General features: G+C 38.9%; 1 pseudogene; it reads right to left on the reverse strand.

Annotated features, from left to right (window-relative positions):
- Positions 1–966: 966 nt before the first annotated feature.
- LOC101685935 overlaps positions 967–23417 on the reverse strand; it is a 54090-nt pseudogene continuing 31639 nt past the window's right edge.

Genomic DNA, 23417 nt, shown 5'->3' on the forward strand with positions numbered 1-23417 from the left:
CAGTGGTAAGGGGAAATCTGGGTGAAGGGATCAAGAAGATAACCACAGTTAGATGGGGAGGATGAAAGAGGAATAGGCATTCCAGTCTAGGCGTGAGCAGAATATATACGTAAAATGGGGAGGGAACCATGTGACTATAGCAGCCTGCTTATTTTAGATTCCTAAGAAGGCGGTCAAGGTGGGAGGATTAGGAGGGACCATGGTCACATTTAGATGGATTCCTGTCTGTGTGTTTACATCTTACACACTGAAGAGGCTTTGGGAGTTACTGAGCATGGGTGTGGCCCGCTGAAATCTCTTTCAGAAGAAAGGGTTAGGCCACCTATTCTGGAAAATTGTATTTGGGGCAGCAGTCTTCAAAATGAGGTATTTTTAGTGGGAGGTTCCACATATTCTTTTCAAGGATATGGTGCTAAGGGGACTAATTTCCAAACCCTCAACTTTCATTTTTACTTTTTTCCAAAAACTCATCTGTGATTAATGTCATGTTGGTTCTTAGCTCTTACTCCTCCTAGAGCCGTGACCCTTCTCCCACTTCTCCCAAAAAGAACATTTCCTCTCCTCAGTCCAGAGTCTCATGCTGGTGTACTGTTCTTGGCTGGATAAATCTCCTAAATGTCAAACAAGGAAGCAATCCAAAATACTGTTGTGGATATTAAGAAAGGGAGAGCCCCTTAGGAGGAACCTTATAATGAATCCTTTACAAGACAAGTGGTTTCCAGTGCATTTCCTTCAACAAAATGTAAAGAAGAACCTAACCAGATTGACACTTGATTGATTATTCATTTTAATTTTGATAAGGTGTTTTAATGTTAAACATGGAGGTAGTTTAAATAATTGAGTGATTACTACAGGAAAGAAAAAGACTTTTATCCCTAACTTTTTATTTGTTTTAACAAGATTGCCAGATGCACACTTCCACATATAAGTAAAATGGATAGAGTTGTTACAGAACTGCATCATATTCTAGCAATAATTAATTATGATACATGCACTAATTTTTTTTTTAAGTTTCATCTCTTTCACTAAGTTATGTATTTCTGGTACTATTCAGCACCGTATACTTACCAGTTAACAAAATATCAGATACGTTTATGTTGGTTTGACTAATTATATACTAGTTATCAAAATATGAATTTTGTTAAAATATTTAGAACTTTTGATTCTGGAAAAGAGAAGTATATGGATGGGGAACCAGCACAAGACTTTGTCCATAAAAATATATTACATAAGATAAAATTCTACAGTGAAATGGAATGCAAATATGAATTCAGGGAGAAAAGGAATGATGTAAGAAACAGTTTGGTTATGTATATTTAAAGTAGATGTTGAAGGGTGTCCTCTTGCTATGGTAGCTTTCCATTGGATATATTGAAATGAGCTAGGTAACTGTTTTCCTTAAACAAGTCAATATTTACAATATGCCTGAAATTACATCCTTTGCAAGTACCTAAAGATACATTGAAAAACTTCAGATGTCAACTGAAAAGTGTGAAGAGCTGTGTATCTTTAAAAAATTATTTTTGGAAGAACATGAGTAAAATACTTGGAGAGGCTTGTCCTAAAAATGTATTTGCATATCACACACATTGTTTGTTTTTGCTTAGCTTGTATGTTTTCCATTATTAAAAATAATAAGGTTTTCTAAAAATACCCACATTCACTTGCGTAGGATTTAGAAATATCAGTGATTGTGCTGGGCAGCCACAGAGGAAGGAAACTACTGACGGTGGAGGTTGCTCGATCCCCTCTACCTCCTTCTTGGAGGGCAGAAAAAGGAGAGGCACTGGAGTCAGGGGCACACAGGGCCTGTAATGACTATTTCTGAACTTATCATTTGGCTTTTTCCCAGTTATTTGTCATTCCATGGCTTTATCTTTTTTTGTTTTGTTTTGTTTTTGTTTTTGTTTAAGATTTATTTGAGAGAGGGAGAGAGAGAGAGAGAGGTGGAAGGTGCAGAGGAAGAGGGAGGGGGGAGAGAGAATCCTCAAGCAGACTCCCCACTGAGTGCAGAGCCTGACTGGGGTTTGATTTCAGGTACCCTGAGATCATGACTTGAGCCTAGACCAAGAGTCAGCTGTTCAAGCAATGGAGTCACCCAGGTGGCCCTCCATGACTTTATCTTCTTTCTCCTGAACTGAATGATTCAATTTCTGAGAGCCCTGTCTTTGTCTTGTGTTCTTTTTTACTTTTCCTAACCAGCTACTATAGTCCCTGGCACACTGTAGTATACAATATATTTGTATTTATTCACATCCCTCCTATTTCATGAAGAACATTTAAATTGGTGATTGATGGAGGGGTTAAAGGGGTTGATAGGGTCAAAAATAATACCCAGATCTTGAACAAACACATTGAAGATAATGATTGTGCTGTGAAAAGAGAGAGGCATAGGATGGAGAGCTTATTCAAGTATATTGAATTTGTGGTCAGTTTGGGGTCAGGGCTGCTGCTGGCATGGAGAGACCTCTCAGCAAATTGGAAAAGGTGCCCTCTCTAGGTCAGCCCTTTCTGGGTCCATTAATAATATCTTTGGATGAAGAAAAAAAAAGCCCCCTTTCTTCAGGTTAATGCAGTCCATGTCAGGGCCCAAATTTAACAAGAAGGGTCACCTTCTTCCCCTCTTGTTCAAGGGTCTTTATGCAGTGTACTGACTGTACAGCTGTGTTTGTATTTCTGCATAAGTTAGGTCATTGATAGGTAAATAACAATTTATCGTATGTATTTGGTTTGTTCAAAATCAGAGAACTTTATTTTGGCAAAAAAACCCCACAAAACATATATTAAGTTGTACTCTAATTTTAGATGGTATTATTTATCAGGGTTTCCTGCTGAATTCATGTTAACTTTTGTATTCAATTCCAGAAATCTCTAGTTGATAAGTTAGGGAACTTCATAGACATGCCTGCCTCCAAATAGATAGAATATATATTTTATCACCCTGTCACAAACATCTCCTCCCATTTTCTCTTGCTTTGCCTAAAATTTGCAATATCAGAGCAAATCAGTTTGTATTTGACAAAGGCTAGCATATTACCTACAGAAGGCCGTGATTAAATAACACATATTTTATCAGGAAAAGAGAAAAGAGATCCTGAATTAGTTTGTTTATCTGTGAAAAGATTGTCCTTTAAGGCGTGTGATCCTGAGCAACAGAGAAAAGGCATTTATTCACTTATCTCTTCATTCAGCCAGCAAGCTATATTTTCTATATTTTAGGCATTGTCATTGGTATCTCTCTCTCTCTCTCTCTCTCACACACACACACACACACACACAAGTAAAACTTTTATCCCTTCTTAAGGCACTGAGTCTGGTGAAAGAGAAAGATAGGCGCACCCAAACCCAGTAGAGTCTGTGTGCGTTCTTCCCAGAGGCATGCATGGAATCCTGCAGCACGGGGAAGTACAGGAGGAGTCCATTCTGCTAGCTGAGGAAGGCATCACTAAGAAAGCATTATCCGAGTTTACCATGGATGGAATGTTTACATCCTCTCTAAACTCGTGTGTTGAAGATCAACACACAAGGTGATGATATTTAGAGATGGGGCCTGTGGAAGTCATTAAAATTAGATTAGATCATGAGGGTAGGGCCTTTATGATAGGATTAGAAGTCTTATAAAGAGAGAGAGATCTCTCTCCACATGCATGCACAGAGGCAAGTTCCTGTGAAGAGGTATGAAGGAGGGGACCCTCCACAACCCGGGAAATGGGGCTCTTAGAAGAACCTGACAATGCCAGCACCCTGATCGCAGACTTCGAGCCTCCAGAGCTGTGAGAAAGGAGTGCTTGTTGTTGAAGCCATCCAGCCATGGTGTTTTGACTGAGCCGCCAGAGGTGAATAAGACAGAGCAGACCACTACCTGGGGCTTTTCTCATGGACCATGTGCTGGATGTCTTCCATCTGACCCTCTGAGACCACTCTCTGTTTTTCTGTCTTGCTTTCTCTTCCACAAAACCAGCCTGCATGGGCTACATCTACAGGTCTCCCTGGTCTCTAACTTCCTGCTGTTGAGCTCTGGAAGGAGATCTGATGCAGGGCAGAGAGTGAGGTTGTGGTATTTATTTCATAGGCCTCCCACCTGGCAAGGTTACCTCTGGCTGCTTTTCTCTTCATTATAGGTCACTGCCCTTGGAAGGTGGCATTCGCTCCTAGGATTCGCTCCTTCTGGCTTCTGATTACTGCTTCCTGTGTTTGTCTTTTTGGATCTAGGGAGGGTCACCCAACTCACACCATCCCGAGCCCCAGGGAACTGCATTATCTCTTTTGGTTTATCTACACCCTTCCCACACGTTTGCAGATAGTCCCTTGATTAAACCCTACTCACAGTATCTTAATTTGAGTGCACCACCTGTTGCCTGCTGGGACCCTGACTGATACAGATTGTAAATTGTGTGAAGATGTATCTAACTTACCCAATAAATGTTAGCTATTTTTAATATTGCATTGTGATAATATTTTGAAATGAGAGCAATATATATATTTTTTCAATAGTGCCTGTTTCAACTTTACTTTTCCAATTTGAAGCAGGTACATGGCTGATTTTAATGCTTCTTCAAAAGATTTGTTACAGCCATAGCAGACAAAAAGAACTTTGGGGGTATAAAATGAATAGACCCCAAAGGACTTAAGATTTGGGACAAACTCCATGTCAGACAAGATGAAGTTGAGGAGGAGGAGTCAGGGAGTCTGGGGTGGGTGATCCCTCAGAAGGGACATTGTACTTTTCCCCCACTCCTACCACGAAAAGGAGTAGAAAGGGAGGCCAGAGCCTCTGCAGAGGACCTGTGGCTTTCACACACAGACATGATTATAGTCCGGGAGCTGACCTGACCCCAGTCAAGCAATGACTGGGAGGTCTAGGCAGAAATGTCAGAGATGGTCTCACAGTTTTAGAGCAAGGCAGGAGTAGCCGATGAATGCCTAGTGGCCAAGAAGGGCAGGGAAACAGCAAGGAGATTTCCTGGAATTGCCTGATTAATGACCAGAGGCTAGATGAAGACGGTACAGTTATCAGGGATGCAAGCATGGACTGATGACCATCAGTGGATGCGTGCTAGGCAAAAGTCTGGGAACTTAGACACGGCCCCAAGGAGATGGTAAAGAGAAGGTGGATTCATGGATTGATCGATATTAAGTTTTTACTTCCCAGAGAAATGGATATCAAAAGAAAAAGTTATCTTTAGTTGTAATAAAATGGGTTTTATTTCTTACACACCCAAGATTGTAGGCACTGAGTCATCCCTGCTACATATTATTATTAGTCCTATTAATAAAGTGAGCAGGGATGGAGAGCCCTCCGTGTGGAGAGCTTCCAGTGTGTTCTAAGACGAAGAGGCTGAGAGAGTGGAAGCCCATGTGGGCACTGGCCGCATGTGCCTTTGGACGCAGGAGTAGTAGAAGATGCGGGTAGAGCTGCAGGCAGAGGGTCGCATTATGAGTGATGACCATTTGCCAAGCAATTTATATGTGGAAGAGCCTCTGCTCACCACTATAGCTTCATTATTACTCCTAGTTCTCCCCCTCAAGTCCTCATTTTACAGAGAGAAGTTGAAGCTAAAGGAATTGGCTAAGCGCCCAGGTCACGTGGCTAGTGAGCGTGGCAGCCCTGGAGGGCTCCGTTCCAAACCCCAGGCTCTCAGCCCCTTTCCTAACCTGCCTTCTCAGGAAAGAACAGGCGGCCATGCCCCAGACTTGGCATTTTATTAAATAGGCAGCGGGAAAAAAAAATTACAAAGTTGGTGCTATGATGAAATTGATGCTTTAAAGAGAACATTCTGTTAACAGTGTGGAGAAAAAGAGGGGAAATGCAGGATTGGAGGCAGAAGGACCAATTCAGAGGCTTTGCGATGGGCCAGGTGAGGACCGCCAGGTCAGGAAAGGTCAGGCATTAAGGGGATGACAGGAGGAATAAGTAGTGTGTGCTGCCTTGGTGACTGTTGAGAGCACTTGCTGTTACCGGTGAAGAAGATGACAGCCATTCGCGGCTTTTTCGTGAGTTTACGTAATGGCAGGCGCAAGAGCTTTGCCCCTGTTTGATAATAATATGTACAGTGAAAAATCGGCAACTGTAGTATTGAGAGAGTTATAAAGTGTGCTGTGATTGCCTCTCTAGGCTTCAAAGAAGACATGACCTTTCAGGTGATACGTGGAGTGTGGTTCGAATCGGGAGTTGCAGGGATGAGAGAGGGGCGAGGAAGAGGGCAGGAGAAACAGTGGCGGAGAAGCCAGGTCTGTCAGATCGATTTCCTCGTGTGTCTAGAGGAGTTTTATTCAAACAGACTTTACACAACATGTACATAATGATCTACAATTTAGTGATACCTTTAAGTTTTACTTATTTATTTATTGAAAAGCATTGGTTAGCATTTAATGAACCTCCCTCTACGGGACTTCAAGTTCTAGGGCACAGCACACCCACCCCCCCACCCCGCCCCGAGTCTTCTCCTTTGCTCTTCTACCAAAGAATCTGTCCTTCACAGTGACAGGCCATTTTGGGAGCTTTCCCTTCCCCCAAAACTTTGCAGTAGGCAGGGCACAGCACATCAGTGATAGGAACAACTCCAGTCCTGTGTTTGGCAGCATTTACTGGTGTCGGCTCACTGACCAAGATCCACAGTTTGTCAAGGTCAACAGCTGGGCAGAGGCTGTGGTTTCTCTTTAAGGAGTAATGCCTCACACTAACTTATCCAAAGTGACCTGAGTCATACTTTTTGAGGCTGATCGGGTGGTGATGCATGCTGCCAGCATCATCCCGGCCTCCTGGGTGCTTCCAGTGCTGGCCCACGTGGCTGCGGCCGTGGCTGTGGCCCATGTAGCCCTGAAGTTTCCAGGTCTTCCTCAGTCTGAATGACTATATGCTTGGTCATAAGGCCAGAGGGAGGTGGGGTAGGGGGCAAACTCACCCGTCTGCACAGGGGTCTGTAGGACTAGGGGATGGGGAGGCGGTAAGGGGTCAAGGATCTGCTTTGTGGCACATTCAGCAAAAATGATGTGAAGGCCTGGCCCTGCCCCTTGGCCTCATCAGAGTGGCGCTGGAGTCACTGCCCTGCGTGTCTCAGAGACCTGAACCCTGGGCAGAACAAGTAGCCCCAGGCTCTGGAGCCTATGCTGGCCACCCTGCCCTGTGGCCCACTATCCACTGCCTAGAAGACCCAGGTAAGGTCCGGGGTAGGTGTTTGTGTGCAGCATGAAGAGTCCAACTCACCTGTACCAACAGGGAAGCCAAGGTACGAAAAACTATTGGTACTTTTTATAAAATGTAGGTTATGATAAGGTTTGTCAAAGGAATTTTGCATGCAAGAAAATGTGTTAGAAAAGGTGGGCAAGGGTTTGTGTGGCTTTGCTGGTTCATGTGAAAGTAGTTTTCCATTTATCCCAGTATTGTAACTACCACCGGCCAGGGCAGACCTAAATCTATAGTGAAACAAGGCTTCTGCTGACAGAGAGAATAGAGAGAACTAGCAATTATAATAGACACCTTTGAGGCTTTGGGGTATAGATAGATCTGGGGGATCTGTTGCAGAATAAATCAGAGTGCATGGGAATTCTGTTTGTTCTGTTACACCAGTTATGTAACAAGCGTTACACTGACCGCCTATTATGTGCTACTGACTGTGTGGTTCATTTTATATACATTATTTTTGACCTGCTCAACATTCTTCTTTTTATATATATATATATATATATATATATATATATATATTTATTTATTTGAGAGAGAACACACAAGCAGCAGCAGAGAGAAAGGGAGAAGCTGACTCCCTTGCTGAGCAGGGAGCATGATGTGGGGCTCAATCTTAGAATGGTGGGATCATGACCTGAGCCGGAGGCAGACACTTCACCAACTAGGCCATCCAGGAGCCTCCACCTTGACATTATTATTATTTTTTTTTTGTAAAGATTTTATTTATTTATTTGCAGAGAGAGACACAGCAAGAGAGGAAACGCAAGCAGGAGGAGGGGGAGAGAAAGAAGCAAGCTTCCCGCCAAGCAGGGAGCCCAGTGCAGGGCTGGATCCCAGGACCTCCAGATCATGACCTGAGCCCAAGGCAGATGCATAAGGATTGAGCCACCCAGGTGCCCCACCCCCCTCCGACTTTTTAAAGATTTTATTTATTTGCCCTGTCAACATTCTTGAAGGCTAGGTAGTATTCTGATTTTGCAGAGGAGAAAATTGAAGCTTGGAGAGCTGTCTTCTTACTAGTAGGCAATGTAGTTGAAATTCAACTCCAATTCTCCCCAATAAAAATTCTGGTCTTTTTCTTGTCTGTTGCATTGTCTCTATGTCAGTAAGCTGCTGCAGACTTTGTTTGTGCTGAAATAAGGATAGTTAATGTCATCAAAAATGTGAATCTGAAATTATTTTATGATTCTCCAACATTTTTCAGTTTGGAAAAAGAAAATCATTCTGTGAAAGAATGAAGCACATGCCCTCTTTTCATAGTTCCCTTTCCCAAGGTAAGAGACTATATATTTGCTAATACAGGGAACAAAATCCAAAACATGGAAGGAAAGGGAGCAGAGAGGCAATGCTGCCCATTTGCCTAGATCTGCTCTGAACTGTTCCTGCTAACAGATTTAGCTCCAAACTTTGATTTTCAACTTTATGCTGTTATGTGAAAGAAGCTGTGCTTATTCTTATTTATTTAGGTTTCCAAAAATAGAATATTTGGTTATTTTAGAAATTGACAGAAATTCCATAGCCTCCATCATGAACATTCTCCTAGGAACAGAGACCAAAAATACATGCTTCTAGCCGATTTTGAGCCTTCATTTTGCCTTAGCCTAAAAATTCCCTAATCCAACAGAACAGTTCTGAATTCTAGGCTCTATTTTTGAGATTTGACTCTCATCTGGAAATCATTTGTTCTAAACTATATGCAGGAACCCATTTCAAACATAATTTAGGTTCAGTGTATAATTTCAGGTCTAGCTTGCAAAAGCTTGTTAAAGTTTGAATGATCATGTATTGAATTATACTAGCTTTTAAAATATAGGTATGCATTGAATGCTTTTTATTTATTATAAAAAGACTCTATAAATGCCATTGCATGATAGTGCAAAAGGGGGCTAATTAATTATATTTTTAATGACTTTCTCCCTTGATCCCTGTGACATTGCTTGTGAGAGAGGGACTGCTTGATGCATATTATCGGGTTGCGGCATTTAGTTTCTCGGGTTATACCAAGGGGCCGGCGGGGAGTGGACAGGAGCTGCGAAGGCAAGCTGAGGTAGGTCCTAACTGGAAAGCTGAAGGAGCAAGAAGCCTTTCTTCTCGATTCTTTCTCTTCACATTTAAAAATGTATACATATGGAATGATTTTATACATACATGTATATATATTTACATACTTGTCTAGGGACATACATCATGTGGTATTGTTTCATTGGGTTGCTGTGCCTGAAATGTTAAGCCTTTTAAAAAAAATAAAATACAGGGGAGCCTGGGTCACTCATTCAATTGGGCATCTGCCTTCAGCTCAGGACATGATCCCGGGGTCCTGGGATAGAACTCCACATTGGGCTCCTTACTCAGGAGGGAGCCTGCTTCTCCCTGTCCTTCTGCCATTTGCCCTGTTTGTGCTCTCTTGTTCTCCCTCAAGTAAATAAAAATAAAAATAAAAATAAAATAAAATACAAACAAAATGCCCCCCTACCACTCATAAAATTTATTTTCCAAAATTTCCATAGGGTTTCTGTTGCACATTTAATTTTTGGCAGATACTCCTGCAATAGTTTTTTTTTTTTTTTTTTTTTTTTTTTTTTTTTTTAATACATAGGGTTCTTGACTTTAGGTAAATAGCAGCAATTAAAAAGATGAGCAGACATATGCCTGTATCTGTGTGATGTTTGCCTGATGAGGAAACTCCGTGGGCGCAGAGGCTGTAAGTCAAAGAGACAAGAAGCAGATAGTAAGAGAGTTTTAGAACACATGGCTGGGAAGCAAGAGGCTAGCAAAACCAGGAGGAAATTACTAATGTGTCTTCACAAAACTACTGGAATTTTTTTATTAAGTTGACAAATTCCTGGTACTCAGGAGCAAGTCCTTCCCCATCTTTAAAAATTCATAAATTAAAACACTTGAGCATGTCGTATATTTAAATTCAACAGGGAAAGTTTCACAAATCTGGTAAGCTTGCTGCTTTGGAGAGTAATGAAGTTGTAAAAAATACTTCGGTCTGTGCTACCTCAACCCCTTTGATATTATTTTTTCAAATACCCATGCAAATTTGTGTAATCTGCTTGATATTAAGGGTATGTTAATTTTTCATAAGACATGCAAGAAATGAAGCACATGTCCCCTAGTAAACATCAATAAAAACTGCTTGATTTCTTATGTAGTGATGAGAAATGATCTTAAATTGTCTAAAATATGTCTGCCCCACATAATCTGATATGAGAGCAATCAATAGAAAGGGATTTTGAAAATCAAGGTGCAGTTTTGGTGTTAAAAATTGGCCATAGCACCTGTTTCCTGATAATGGACCCAATTTATCTTTCTTGAAATGACAACTAGATAAACTATTATAGGACAAAGAGACTTCAGCAAATCTTCTTTGAAATTTGTTGCTTGTGACAGAGTATTTTTTCTATGCAGGGAAAAAAAATATTGTTCAGGTGGAATTAATGCATGGGCTGTGAGATGCACATATTAATCAGGGTTGGAATTAGAATGTAGTCATAATAATGGATTGGCTTGAATTAAAACCTTTAATTTAACAGATCATATCTGGGGCTGAATGGCAAGTATATACTTGGCTTTGAGTTCTGATGGGAAATAAAGAAAAACTAGAGTACAAGAATAAGTGGAGACAGAGGAAGGGTCAGATGCAGCTTTGGAGAGTGCAGGGTAGGAGCATAGAGTCTACAGAGTAGATTCATGGAACTCAGGGTAGAGAGAGAAAGATGGCCAAGGGGTGGGGGAGAACCAGGATTTATATTTTTTGGTTTCCTTCTTTTTTTTCTATTTTTTCATTTCATGAATCAGTTAATATTCTTTTCACTAACTGTTGTGGTGGCCTGAGTGACTGGTAAGATTTGCCTGCCTGAAACTATTGATGCATAATACATTATATGGAATAATATTCTTACTGTCCTTTGAGGCTTGAGTTTCATTATCCCGGGAGTACTTTGATAGCATTAAGCTACTGGATAGCCTCCATACCCACTGCACAGGGTTGTATATATCTGGTTGTATATTTACAGTGGTAGCTGAGATTTCAACTCCCAAAAAAAGCATTGTTCTCTAAAATCAAGCTATTTTTGTTTCTGCTCAAATGTTGGGTCTAGCTACATTTAGACATAACATGCATGACTAGATATTAGCCAAATTAAATATATGTAATTATAATACATATATTAAATATATGTAATTAAATGAAGATTTTGAGTTATAAAAGCCAAATCATAAATACCTATCTTCCTTTATGCTCTTCATCCAAGTTAGGGTGTGTAATTTTCAAAAAATAATGCTAGAAGTGACCTTTTTCTGCTGAATGTATGACATTTCCATACTAATGGCAGGGGCAAGTCCTGTCTGTGAGAAGCTAGTTACTTTAATATTGTAGTTGATTAGGAAATATCAAATGTTAGAAAAGAGACTGTTAAAATGGATGAAATTATCAATGTAAAAGTGATAGGAGAAGAAATCAGATTGCCATAAATTGGAATAATTTAAAGTTAGTGTTAGGGAATCAGTAAATGAAAGTAAATTAAAGATAAAATAATTTAAATGAGCAAAAATTGGGTTGTCAGAATTGTCTTTTTGTGTTTTGTTATGGTGAAGAAAAATAAGCTTTTTCATCACATACATAATGAATTCACTAAAGAAAAGTGCTTTAAGTTGTTTGATTAGGCTGATGGCTTTGTGTTCATCTATCTACACTTTTGCATGTTGCTTTTAAAAAATTCTGAATATTTTCATGCTGATTGGCTTGGTTACGGGCCACAGTTACAGTTAAGGAATAAAATGAAGGAAATACTCCCCCCAAAACAGAAACTCTGTTCTTGACCCGTGATAAACTAGTTGCTTTATTTTTCACAGTTGATGATAGGATTAAGTAATAAGAAATCAAATCCCAGTTTTGAGAATCTGGAGCCTACCTTCTAGGAAGCCAGTGATCAAGCAAAATAAATAGTTTGTTTGTTTGTTTATTTATTTATTTAAAAAGATTTTGATTTATTTGACAGAGCGAGTGAGAGAACACAAGCAGGGGGAGCAGTAGAAGGAGAGGGAGAAGCAGGCTCCTCACTGATCAGGGAACCTGATGCGGGGCTCCATCCCAGGACTCTGGGATCATGACCTGAGCCGAAGGCAGATGCTTAATGACTGAACCACCCAGGTTCTCCAAAATAAATAGTTTAATTGAAAAAGAGAAATTCAAAGAAAAATTAGTTATGAGTGAACCGTCTTATCCATTGCTTTTTCACCCCTCACACCCATTTTATTGTATATGTTTTTATAGTTTTGTTGATGTCTTTTATTGAGGGTTTGCGGTGTTTGAGATGGGGAACTTTGAAGCCAACAATTAAAATTTGCTTCTGGATTTCATAATCTGAGAAGTTTATGGATGTTCGGTGTAACAGTTTTCTCTTCTGCGTTTTCATTCAAAGTGGCTAATTATCAGACACTCTAATTAGGTTTACTACTGGATAGGGATGGAGCAAGCATTTATTTTAGAATATCATGTGTTTTTGAATATGTATTAAGAAATCTGAGCTACTATGACCTTTGATCCAACTTTCTTTTAAAAGAGGCTCTGTCATTACCTACTCATGGGTCAACCACCAAATTGAGGACTTTCGCCTTCTTTTATAGAATCCTCAGTAGGAATTGAGATGTAAGAAAATTTTTCTTGTAGAGACATGCATTCATAAAAATGTATTTATTTCTGAAAATCCATTCTAAAGTCACAATCTCTATGAATATTTCAGACCCAGTGTCAAGATACTTAATATCACCAACATAGGAAAATATCCATAGCATACAGACTCTACATTCCCTCAGAGGTAAGTCTGGATGTGAAATAAAATGGTGTTTCTCAAATATTGATATGCATAGAAGTCACCAGAAATCTTGTTGAAATGCAGATTTGGATTCAGTTGGTGTGTGGTGGGGCCTGAAATTCTTTCCTAACAAGCTTTAGGTGATGCTGATGCTGAAGTCTTAGCCTCACACTTTATGTAACAAGGGAATAAGGCATTAATTACAGTTTGGCTGTCCTAATGGAAAGAAGCAGAAGAATAATACAAAATCCATTCATAATTGACTTTTGAATATTCTTTTGTACTTATCTGATGATGAGTTTATATCACATTTAAAAAATTTAGAACACTTTAATTGAAACATTATAAACATTTATAAACATTATAAAGATTTAGGAAGTACTAGAATGTGGCAATAACTCCCTAATAGGCTCCTCCTGATTTTTTTTTTTTTTTTAGAGGCAATTTAATCAATTTAGATACTGGTTCTTGACAATGTAGAGTTGCATTATTTTTCTCTTGGAATCTAGTCTTGTCTGATTTCTTTTTAGTATACATTTAAAGGTTCTATCTTAGAGCGGGAGTGTGTTGGTTTCTTTGTACCTTACAAGTTTTCTTATGGAAGTAAGGTTAAAGATGATAGGTGGATTTCCAAGTCAATGCAAAAAAATTATTTTGGGGGCACCTGGCTGGCTCTGTGGGTTAAGCCTCCGCCTTCAGCTCAGGTCATGATCGGGTCCTGGGATCGAGCCCCGCATCGGGCTCTCTGCTCAGTGGGGAGCCTCCTTCCCTTCCTCTTTCTCTCTGCCTGCCTCTCTGCCTGCTTGTTATCTCTATCTGTCAGATAAATAAATAAAATCTTTAAAAAAATTATTTTGTCTGTGTGATACTGGACTACAGAAAACAGGTTTCAGACTGTGAGAATAGGGAGTCTTGTAGGAGACGAGCAAGAGGAGGAGGAGGAAGAGGAAGAAAACAGGGGGTTGCTGCTCTCCTGGGTACAAAGCCAAACTGATGACATTTTGAAATGGTAAAGTATGCCTTTAGCACTGAGCCATTGTCGAATATTCAGCTATCTTTCTATTTTCGCCCTTTCCTCATGATCCTCAATGTTCCATGTATTCAAATCACCTAAGCCCATATCAAACGGAGTGATGCCGCCCAGGGCCCCATGTAGAGTGCACACCATGCCACCAGGGGACAGATTTCCTGGAATTGGGCAACATACATGAAATCGCCTAAAGAAACTTGCCTGAATGCAAATGCTTGTACCTGTCTCAAACCTACTGATTCAGAATCTCTGGGGTGGAGCCCAAAACTGCATTTCTCTCAAATTCTAGAATGTGATATTACATCCATTAAAGTCTGGGGACCACTAGCCTATATTTGGCATGTTATATACATCTGCTCTATTGCACGTAATTGTTATTCTGCAGCCCCATACATTTAAAATCTAATTTCTCTCACATAGCTCGTTGAGGTATTGGTGAGAGGACAGATGTTATAATATTCGCAAAACTATTTGGATCTTAAAAGAACATTATTGTTGACTGAAATGCAACTCTATTTGGCAGGATTTTAGGTATCATGAAGGAGAGAAGGAATTTCTGAGATAAGTATATTTAGAAAGGAAAGAAATATGTTTGGGATAGGTATAACCACATGGACAGGATTTTTATAACTGAGATTCTCCTCTGAAGTAAAAATTTTCAAAAATTTTCTTTTAAGAAAACTTCTTGGCTTCCTTATGAAACAAAAGATTCCCTAAATAAATATGAGCCCCTCACCCATCCACACATCATCATGTATAGTTACTTTTCAGTGATGAGGCAGTCTCTATCGGTGATAGAAATTTGGGAGCAGAAACAGCTATTTTTGTGTGTGGATGATTAGTAAATTATGTGATGGTACATAAGGGCTTTGTGGTTTCATGATATTTCCCAGGTTACTAAACCAAGGTCAGCAAAGAAGTAGCAATTACCTTGTTCCACAGATAGCCACTTCTGAATCCTTCCTGTGGAACCAGGCAACAAAACAGCTTATGAAATTAAGAACATATTGTGGCTAAAAAAGGTTTTATAATTTTCTTTCTTCATCCTTCCTCCCCTCCCCCTTTTCCTTCCTTCCTTCCGTGTTTCCTTCCTTCCTTCTTTCCTTCCTTGTAGGAGAAAGGCTATTTGTTGATAGGAGTTTGGATCTACTATGTGAAATATGCTCACAGTTAATCGAGGTTGATTTATGGTCATAACCTTAAATGGAGAGAGACAGGTCTGAGGTTGAGATGAAAAATCACACACCTTAAAAGTCCAATTTTGATTTTTGCTAGGGCTCCACACAGATATTCTCCTTTTAGTCTGTATTTATTTCCTCCTCCCACTCTTCATCTGTGAAATGGTGAAGTAATAACTACTATGCAGCAATGTTCTCTGGGAGTAATCAATGTTTTTCTCAAGATGAAAAATAGTTTTTATGCGGAATGAACAGTATTATTTTAATTTTAACCACATGCTGTGCATAAAATACGTCATTAGGCAAAAAGTTTTGTTCTGTTTTTAAACTCAGAAGTGGAATATGATGAGACACAGTGAAAATCCACTATTTTACAGACACAGTGAGATGAGAAGTTGAATATCTGCTGTAGCAAAACTTTCCACACTTTTAAGAAATAGCATGGGGTTTAGGTGTTTGTTTTTATGGGAACAGATCTTGCTAGTTCTTGGGAAGGGAGACTGAGGACCACTATCTTTGTGGTCGACTCTTCAAAACTCTTCCATGACTGGAAGGGACTTCAGAGGGGGAAAAAATGAAAGTTTGAAGATATAGCTTCTTAAAGTCCTTGTCAAGCTTATAGGGCTCCTAGTCCCCCGGCTAACTCATATTTGATGTTAAGTTGTGGTCTCACTCAGAGATAAAACTCAGAATTCCTGGAGAGAAGAGGTCAAGGAGTCCTTTAACCTTCTCCACCTAATACACAGGGTGTATTAGGTCCTTTAAAACTGAGAGAGATCTCTTAAGGTCAAACTGTAAGAAAGGCAATATTTCCTTTAAAAATCTTGAAATAGACTCTAGTGCTGCTGGGGATATAACTGGAGATTGGATTTGGGGGAGAAATTTGGCTAAAAATAAGTCAATGATCTGAATAGGCACGGACTGTATAATATATGTGGCTATTTATAATAAAATTAACTAAAATTAAATAAAAATTAGGATACAATTCCCCAGTCATTCTGACATATTTCAAGTGTCCATTGGTCACCAGTGGCTAATGGCTACTATGTCAAATGTATTGAATCAGAACATGTGCATCGTTGCACAAAATTCTACTGACCAGCACTGAACTAGGTCTTGTGGGCAGAATCACCCATTATGAAAGGCCTTTCTATACCCTGAACGGGTCACACAAGTCTGACGTGGTGCCCATACTTTCTTTCCAACATCATATTAAAACTTTATCTACAGATTCCCCACTGATCACTTATCTTTTTATCATTTTGAAAGAAACAGAGTGAAATGCAGTAGATATTTTTTTGTCAGATAGAACACAGTTGGAATATGTACTGAGAGAGGGATGCCATGTTTTTCTGGTATATTGAAATATAATCCCCCATGCTCCAAGTTTTAGGAGTCTCCATGATTAGTAGAGAGAGTCTTCATTTGAAAAGGAGGTCCCCAATACGAGACTGCCTGTGGTAATTGGGGTTCCTCGCCTCCATCCAGTCATCGGGCAGGGAGGAAGCAAGCAAACACTGAGCAACAGCTCTTTGTTGAGCAATGTCAGGGCATGATGGGGAGAGATGATGAGGTGTGGTCTTTATTCTAAGGTTGTTCCTATGAGACTGAGGGGCGGTTATCTATATTAGAAAAAGACAGAGACTTTGTGCTCCAAATAAATTTAAGTATATTCTAGGGCTGTAACTTTGGAAGGGAAAAAAAATATTTACCCAAAGCTTCAGTCTCTTCTCTGGTGCAGCCCCCTCTCAAAGGGGAGCAGGTGAAATCTGGGGGTAGACATACCAGAGGCCAGAGTTTGGGTAGAGGATAGAAGCAGAGGGTGACAGCAGATTTGGACAGATTTTTTTTTTCCTTTTTTTCCAAATACAGAAACTCTTTCTTGGAACAGTTGGTAACAGCACTAGGATGCTGGAACTGGCCTGTAACATGAGGTATTTTTATTTTTTCTATTTATAGAAACACTGAAAGGCAATTTTTCTACTGGCCACAATTGTTTGTATTTCTCAGGCTTCTAGTCAACTGAAAAACAAACAAACAAACAAACAAAAACAAAAACCAGCAACAACCAATCAATTAACTTTCCAACTTCAGATGAAATGAGAGGATATCAGTGGTATTCTGTCAGAGAATGAGAGGTGTCCAAATCATACAGTTCTATGTTTCTGGGGAGAAAATAGGTGCCTGCCTAGAATTCTTTCCATTCTGGCAAAGGTAAAGGAAAAACAAAAATGTGGAACCTGTAGAAAGATTTGGTAACCAAAAGAAAAGATAAATAATACATATGTAATAAACATATGCATATTTCATTGTAGCTTTAATCACTAAAAATTTCTGAACCTACAGGGTACCTGGGTGGCTCAGTTGTTAAGCATCTGCCTTTGGCTCAGATCATGATCCCAGGGATCCTGGGATGGAGCCTAGCTTTGGGCTTTCTGCTCAATGGGGAGCCTGCTTCTCCCTCTGCCCCTCCCTCTGCTTGTGTTCCCTCTCTCACTCTATCTCTGTCAAATAAATAAATAAAATATTTTTAAAAATTTTCTAAACCCAATTAAATTTTATACACTATTATATACATGACAGTATAAGAAAGAGATGAGATAATAGAGATGAAAAAGTATGTGGACTAAGACACATAAAATAACATAAAAGTTAGGTACAATAACTAAAAAGGTTTTTAACAAGTGGAAATAAAATTTTTACCTGTTGTAGACAAAGTAAAAAACAGAAGATCAAGGATCACATAAAAGATTAATTTAAGAAGTTGCCTAGAATGCAGAGGAAAGGAAAAAGAGGTGAAAACAAATTAGTGCAAAGATGACAAATAGAAAAGTTCAAACAACAAAATGTAAAAACTTGCTCTCTTTCTGAAGAAGAACGAGAACAAATGACCGACTAGGAAATGCACAAAAAGACCATGAGAGAAAACATTCCAAACTAAAGAATAAACTTGGCTCTGTAAACTCAAATGGCTCAGAAGTTGTCAAATGTAACTAAAAGGAACTGACTATAAACACATTCTGATAAAAGTCTGGGTATTTAAGAATGAAAAAAGAAATCTACACATATCTAGGATATAGAAAAACATGAAATACAATAAAGAATAAAAATGGATTTTAAACCTTTCCATAACTTTGAAGAAGAGAAAACAATAGAACAGCCTTGCCGTAGGCCTTCCCAGCACCTTTGCAATACAGTACACAGAAGAAGTGACGTTTGACATGGAGACTGCTTAGGGCTGTTTGCAGCCGGTAGGGGGTGGGGGACACTAGTGTGGAGTTCCAGGTTGGGGTGTTTGTTTAACCACCCAACATCCCCGTGATTCCCACTCTTGCAACCATTCTTGGCTCACCAGGTTGAAGGTATTTTATCAGGGACTTTAAGGGAAAGGGTTGTTCTGGTTTCCATTTACATGGGGAAAAAGATAAGGATACACTAAAATGCTAGTATTCATTCTATTCTGGAAACAAATAACCAGAACAACTCTCAAAAACTTTTAAAAGTAGTATTCAGGGACACCTGGGTGGCTCAGTTGGTTAAGCAGCTGCCTTCGGCTCAGGTCATGATCCCAGGGTCCTGGGATCGAGTCCCACATCAGGCTCCTTGCTCAGCAGGGAGCCTGCTTCTCCTTCTGCCTCTGCCTGCCATTCTGTCTGCCTGTGCTCTCTCTCTCCCCCTCTCTCTCTCTGATAAATGAATAAAATCTTTAAAAAAATAAATAAATAAAAAGTAAAAAAAAAATAAAAGTAGTATTCAAGTTGCTTCAGTGAGGTATGGAGAAATGAGCAGAAATGGACTTGTATGTGGCACTAAGAAAAAATGTAATGGAAAAATACAAAATTATTATAACAAAATTGTAATAATGAATAGCTTTAAAATGATAAGCAAGTTTTTTTTTTTTTTTTGAATCTTATTTATTTGATGGAGAGAGAAATCACAAGTGGGCAGAGAGGCAGGCAGAGATAGAGGGGGAAGCAGGCTCCCCGCCGAGCAGAAAGTCCAATGCGGGGATCAATCCCAGGACCCTGAGACCGTGACCGGAGCTGAAGGCAGAGGCTTAACCCACTGAACCACCCAGACACCCCAATAAGCAAGGTTTAAATACAGATTATTTAAAAAAATGAAAATATGGAGGAGTCGAAGTAGAATATAATATTGGGCAGTTTTCTCATTCCACATAGAAGAGATCAGGATGTGTTCTTGAATGGTTGATATTCATAATTAGAGAAACCAGGTTTTGATATTTAAAAAATGCAAATTTAACACTTATGAAACAAAACCAGGACATTTACTTTTAAATCACAAGGGCAAAATTAAATAAAGTACAATATAAGGGAAATATAATAAATAGAAGGCATAAAACTAGATTAGAGGAGACCAGACATATAAATCATAAAAATAAATTTAAGTACTTTGAAATTTTCTAATAATAGGCAACTCTCAGATTGTGTGTAAATATCAAAGCACAGATGTCATTGGCAGGCAATTTTGCTGTTAAAAAGCTCTAAATCCATTAAGAAAAAAGATAAAACTTTGAACATATCATATAAATTAAATTCACAATATACACATTTGAAAATAAAAAAAACTTTTAAAAAATTAATGTATGAATTAAGATGCTAGGAAAATAATAGCTTAATAAAGCTGAAGAAAATAAAATGAAGGGATTAATAAAAATAAAGGCAGGAAATAATGAATTTGTCCCAAACCATAAAATGGAACTAGGTTCTTCAAAAAGACCAATAAAGTGTGCTTGGGTAGTTCAATCAGTTGGACGTCTGCCTTCTGCTCAGGCCATGATTTTGGGGTCCTGGGATTGAGCCCCACAGTGGGCTCTCTTCTCAGCAGAGAGCCTGCTTCTGCCTCTCCCTCTGCCACTCCCCCTGCTTGTGCTCTCTCTCTCTCTCAAATAAATAAAATAAACAACAGAAACGACAACAAAACAACAACGCCCCCCGCAAAAACCCCAAAAGACGAAAAAAACAGATTCAACGTTGGCACGTGTGATCTAGTTTAATATATGCGTTTATTTAAAATGAGAAATTGGAGAGAGTTTATTTATTAATATTGAAGCGATCAAAACAATTTATTAAAATAATGGGAAAGCTGTATGGCAACAAATGGAAAAATCTAGAAAAAATGGACCTTTTCTTTATAAAAATTAAAGCAGAAATTTTAAAAAGAGAGTAAAAGAATTTTCAAGAAGGCTATTTGGGGTAGATGCCAGTCCTGCTCAACCAGGAAGCCTAGCCAGAGAACCTGAATAGCCAAGGAGGCCACCCTTCAGCCTCTCACAGCATACCTTACAGCCTGACCTCATCAGGGAGCCCAAATAATGACGACAGGTAACCTGAGGACCCAGCCTACAGCCGGTCTTGTGGCAGAGCCCAGTCATTGACTTTTGTATATTCACTCTTACATTCTAGTTCAGTTTTTTTTTTTTTTGTTTTTCCCTATTTTTTTCCTTGAGATTCGGTTTCTTATCCTCTTGATATATAGTTGTATGTATTCTGAGCTTTCCTACTAAGATTTTTGCTATTTCAAAGCTGCATTGTGTTCATAATTTTCTTGGTATCTTTCAGCTTACTTTTACTTCCTTTATTGACAGATTTTCCCAACATATACTCTGTGACTATTGAAATGTCATTAGGTTAATTGTCATCATTTTTTGTCAACAATTTTATATGGCTTAGATGCTATTTCTTTTCCCACCCCTTCCCATATTTCAGTGTTGTGCATTTTCTTGAGCTATTGGGAAGATGTTCCTGTGGAGAGCTCTTTGGATTGAGAATATCCCTTCCGTTGTTATGGGAAATACTCAGAACATGGCCTCTGTATAGCTGCCTTTGTGTCTTTTATAGGTCAGTCTATCTTAGAAATGTTTGCTGTTCTCAGTTGCAGGCTTCAGCCCTCAGCTACATAGGCTTTGCCTTCCAAAGTAGCGATACCAGACTTACTCTCATCATTTTGCCTATATACTGCTTTCCAGGATTCACTTCCTTTGGGTTCCTCCACCCTGTGTCTGAAGCTTCTGTCTTCTCGTCTTGCTTAACACTCCTGATTTATTATTTAGGAGCATTTGGGGAGGACTCAAAAAATTGTACTGTTGTCATCATCACGTTGCCAGTTATTGGTTTATATAATATTAAGAGGCTTACATTTTTCTTTATGTAGTGAACTCTATCAGTGTTTTTATCTCTGTTTAGAAATGTGACAGATATATTGATGTTTACTTGATGCCCCTGTATTAGCATTTTGGGAATACAATAGTGTTATGATTTCCCACTACTTAGTAGACAGTAAGAGGACAGTGATCATGTCTCCTGCATCTCTGTTCCCGTCACCTGGCAACTGCAGATAAGTGCTTGTTGAAAAAAAAGTGAATAAAAAATTTGATTAGTGAATTACTATTTTCATTCAATACAGTTTTTATTCTTGGTCCACTTATGCACAATCAGTTACACACCTTATCAACCCTCTAAATTTCTATCACCCTTTTCTGCTTTTTTTTTCTTCTTAGAATACACTACTATCATGTTATATCTTATTTATCTTATTTATTTTTCCTCTCCATCCTCCTCCTCAACAAGAGTGTAAAACTTCACAGAAGGCAGGAATTTTATGTGTTTTGTTCACTGCCGTAATCCTGGTACCTAGAGAAGATGGCAAAGAATAGATAGATGTTCAATAAATATTTTTTCAGTGAATGCATGAAATCTTGGGATCATTATCAATTAATTTCCATTAATAATAACAGTCCATTAACTAATGCATAATAATCCATTAATTTCACCTTTATGAATGGATTTTCATGATCCTCATTCTTTTTTTTTTTTTTTAAAGATTTTATTTATTTATTTGACAGACAGAGATCACAAGTAGGCAGAGAGGCAGGCAGAGAGAGAGAAGAGGAAGCAGGCTCCCCGCTGAGCAGAGAGCCTGATGTGGGGCTCCATCCCAGGACTCTGGGATCATGCTCCGAGGCAAAGGCAGAGGCTTCAACCCACTGAGCCACCCAGGCGCCCCCATGATCCTCATTCTTATGTGAGGTGTCTATCAGTTGAAATCATAGAATTCCTAGCTTTTGAAAAATACAGTTGAAATTAAGAAAAAAGGAAAACCTGAGATCATATGTTTGTTATAAGCAGATTTAGTTAACAGAAAATAGCTCAGTAGTTATAAAAAAGAAATTTTTTCTTTTTTATTATTTGCAGAAATATTACATTATTTTACTGAAATACTCTAAGTTTAAAACTGAAGGTGGTAATTTACGTATAGTACTGTTTGCTTTACTGCCTGCCTTTGAGAAATGACAACATATTTGAGAAAATAAACGATACAGTTTATTTTCTTAAATGCTTTACTGGGTGAACATATCATAAACATTTAAAAAGATTTCCATAATATGATAAAGTAGGTCTTATTTGGTTTTCGTATGTAATGCACATTCATGACATATTGTTTTCTCTTGGGTAAAACTATTTGTAAGTTCATTGAGGCTGTTACTGTGTTTTAATCACTTTTCTATCTATAGCAGCTGCCATTGTACCTGATACATAGTAAGTGCTTAATAAAAGTTTATGAAAGAAATTAATTACTCTTTGATATCATCTATGTTTCAAATAAATTAAAGTCAGTGACTTAGTCAGCCTGTTTATTTGAGGTAGAATAAAATGTTGCAACAATATACTCATTATGGTGGCCATGAAAACACATGGATCAGACCTCCTGTTAGGGGCAGGTTATTGACTGACAGCCTCAGGAAAGGCCCCTCTAGATCACCCATCATATTTGCCTGAGACCATACTTCTGGTGGGCCACTCCCAAGTACACTGGGGAACTAATGTGGCCCCTTTCTCTATAAGGTAGGATTCCTCCTGTGGGTGACTTTGACTTAAGGACTTAAGGACTCCCCAGTCTGTCTGGCTGAAACTTTCTTGGAACTTTGTTACCATTGGAAAGTCTTTCCTGTCATCCTTCCTTTTCTTTCTCCCCCATTGTGCTCCCTCCCCTAATAAATCTTTTGCACATCTAATGCCATTTTCTCTGTACTTCTGAATTAACACAATAATGCTCACTAACAGCTTATTTTCTCTTCAGCTCAACACAATGGATAGGTCAACAAGAATGTACAACATAATGTACCTTTGATATGTAAATTGGTATTTGGCTTGGAGCCATTGTTATCTGGTTTACAGTTT

Source organism: Mustela putorius, unplaced genomic scaffold, assembly GCF_011764305.1.
Source record: "Mustela putorius furo isolate JIRA1106 unplaced genomic scaffold, ASM1176430v1.1 tig00003858_pilon_pilon_pilon, whole genome shotgun sequence".
Lineage (NCBI taxonomy): Eukaryota > Metazoa > Chordata > Mammalia > Carnivora > Mustelidae > Mustela > Mustela putorius.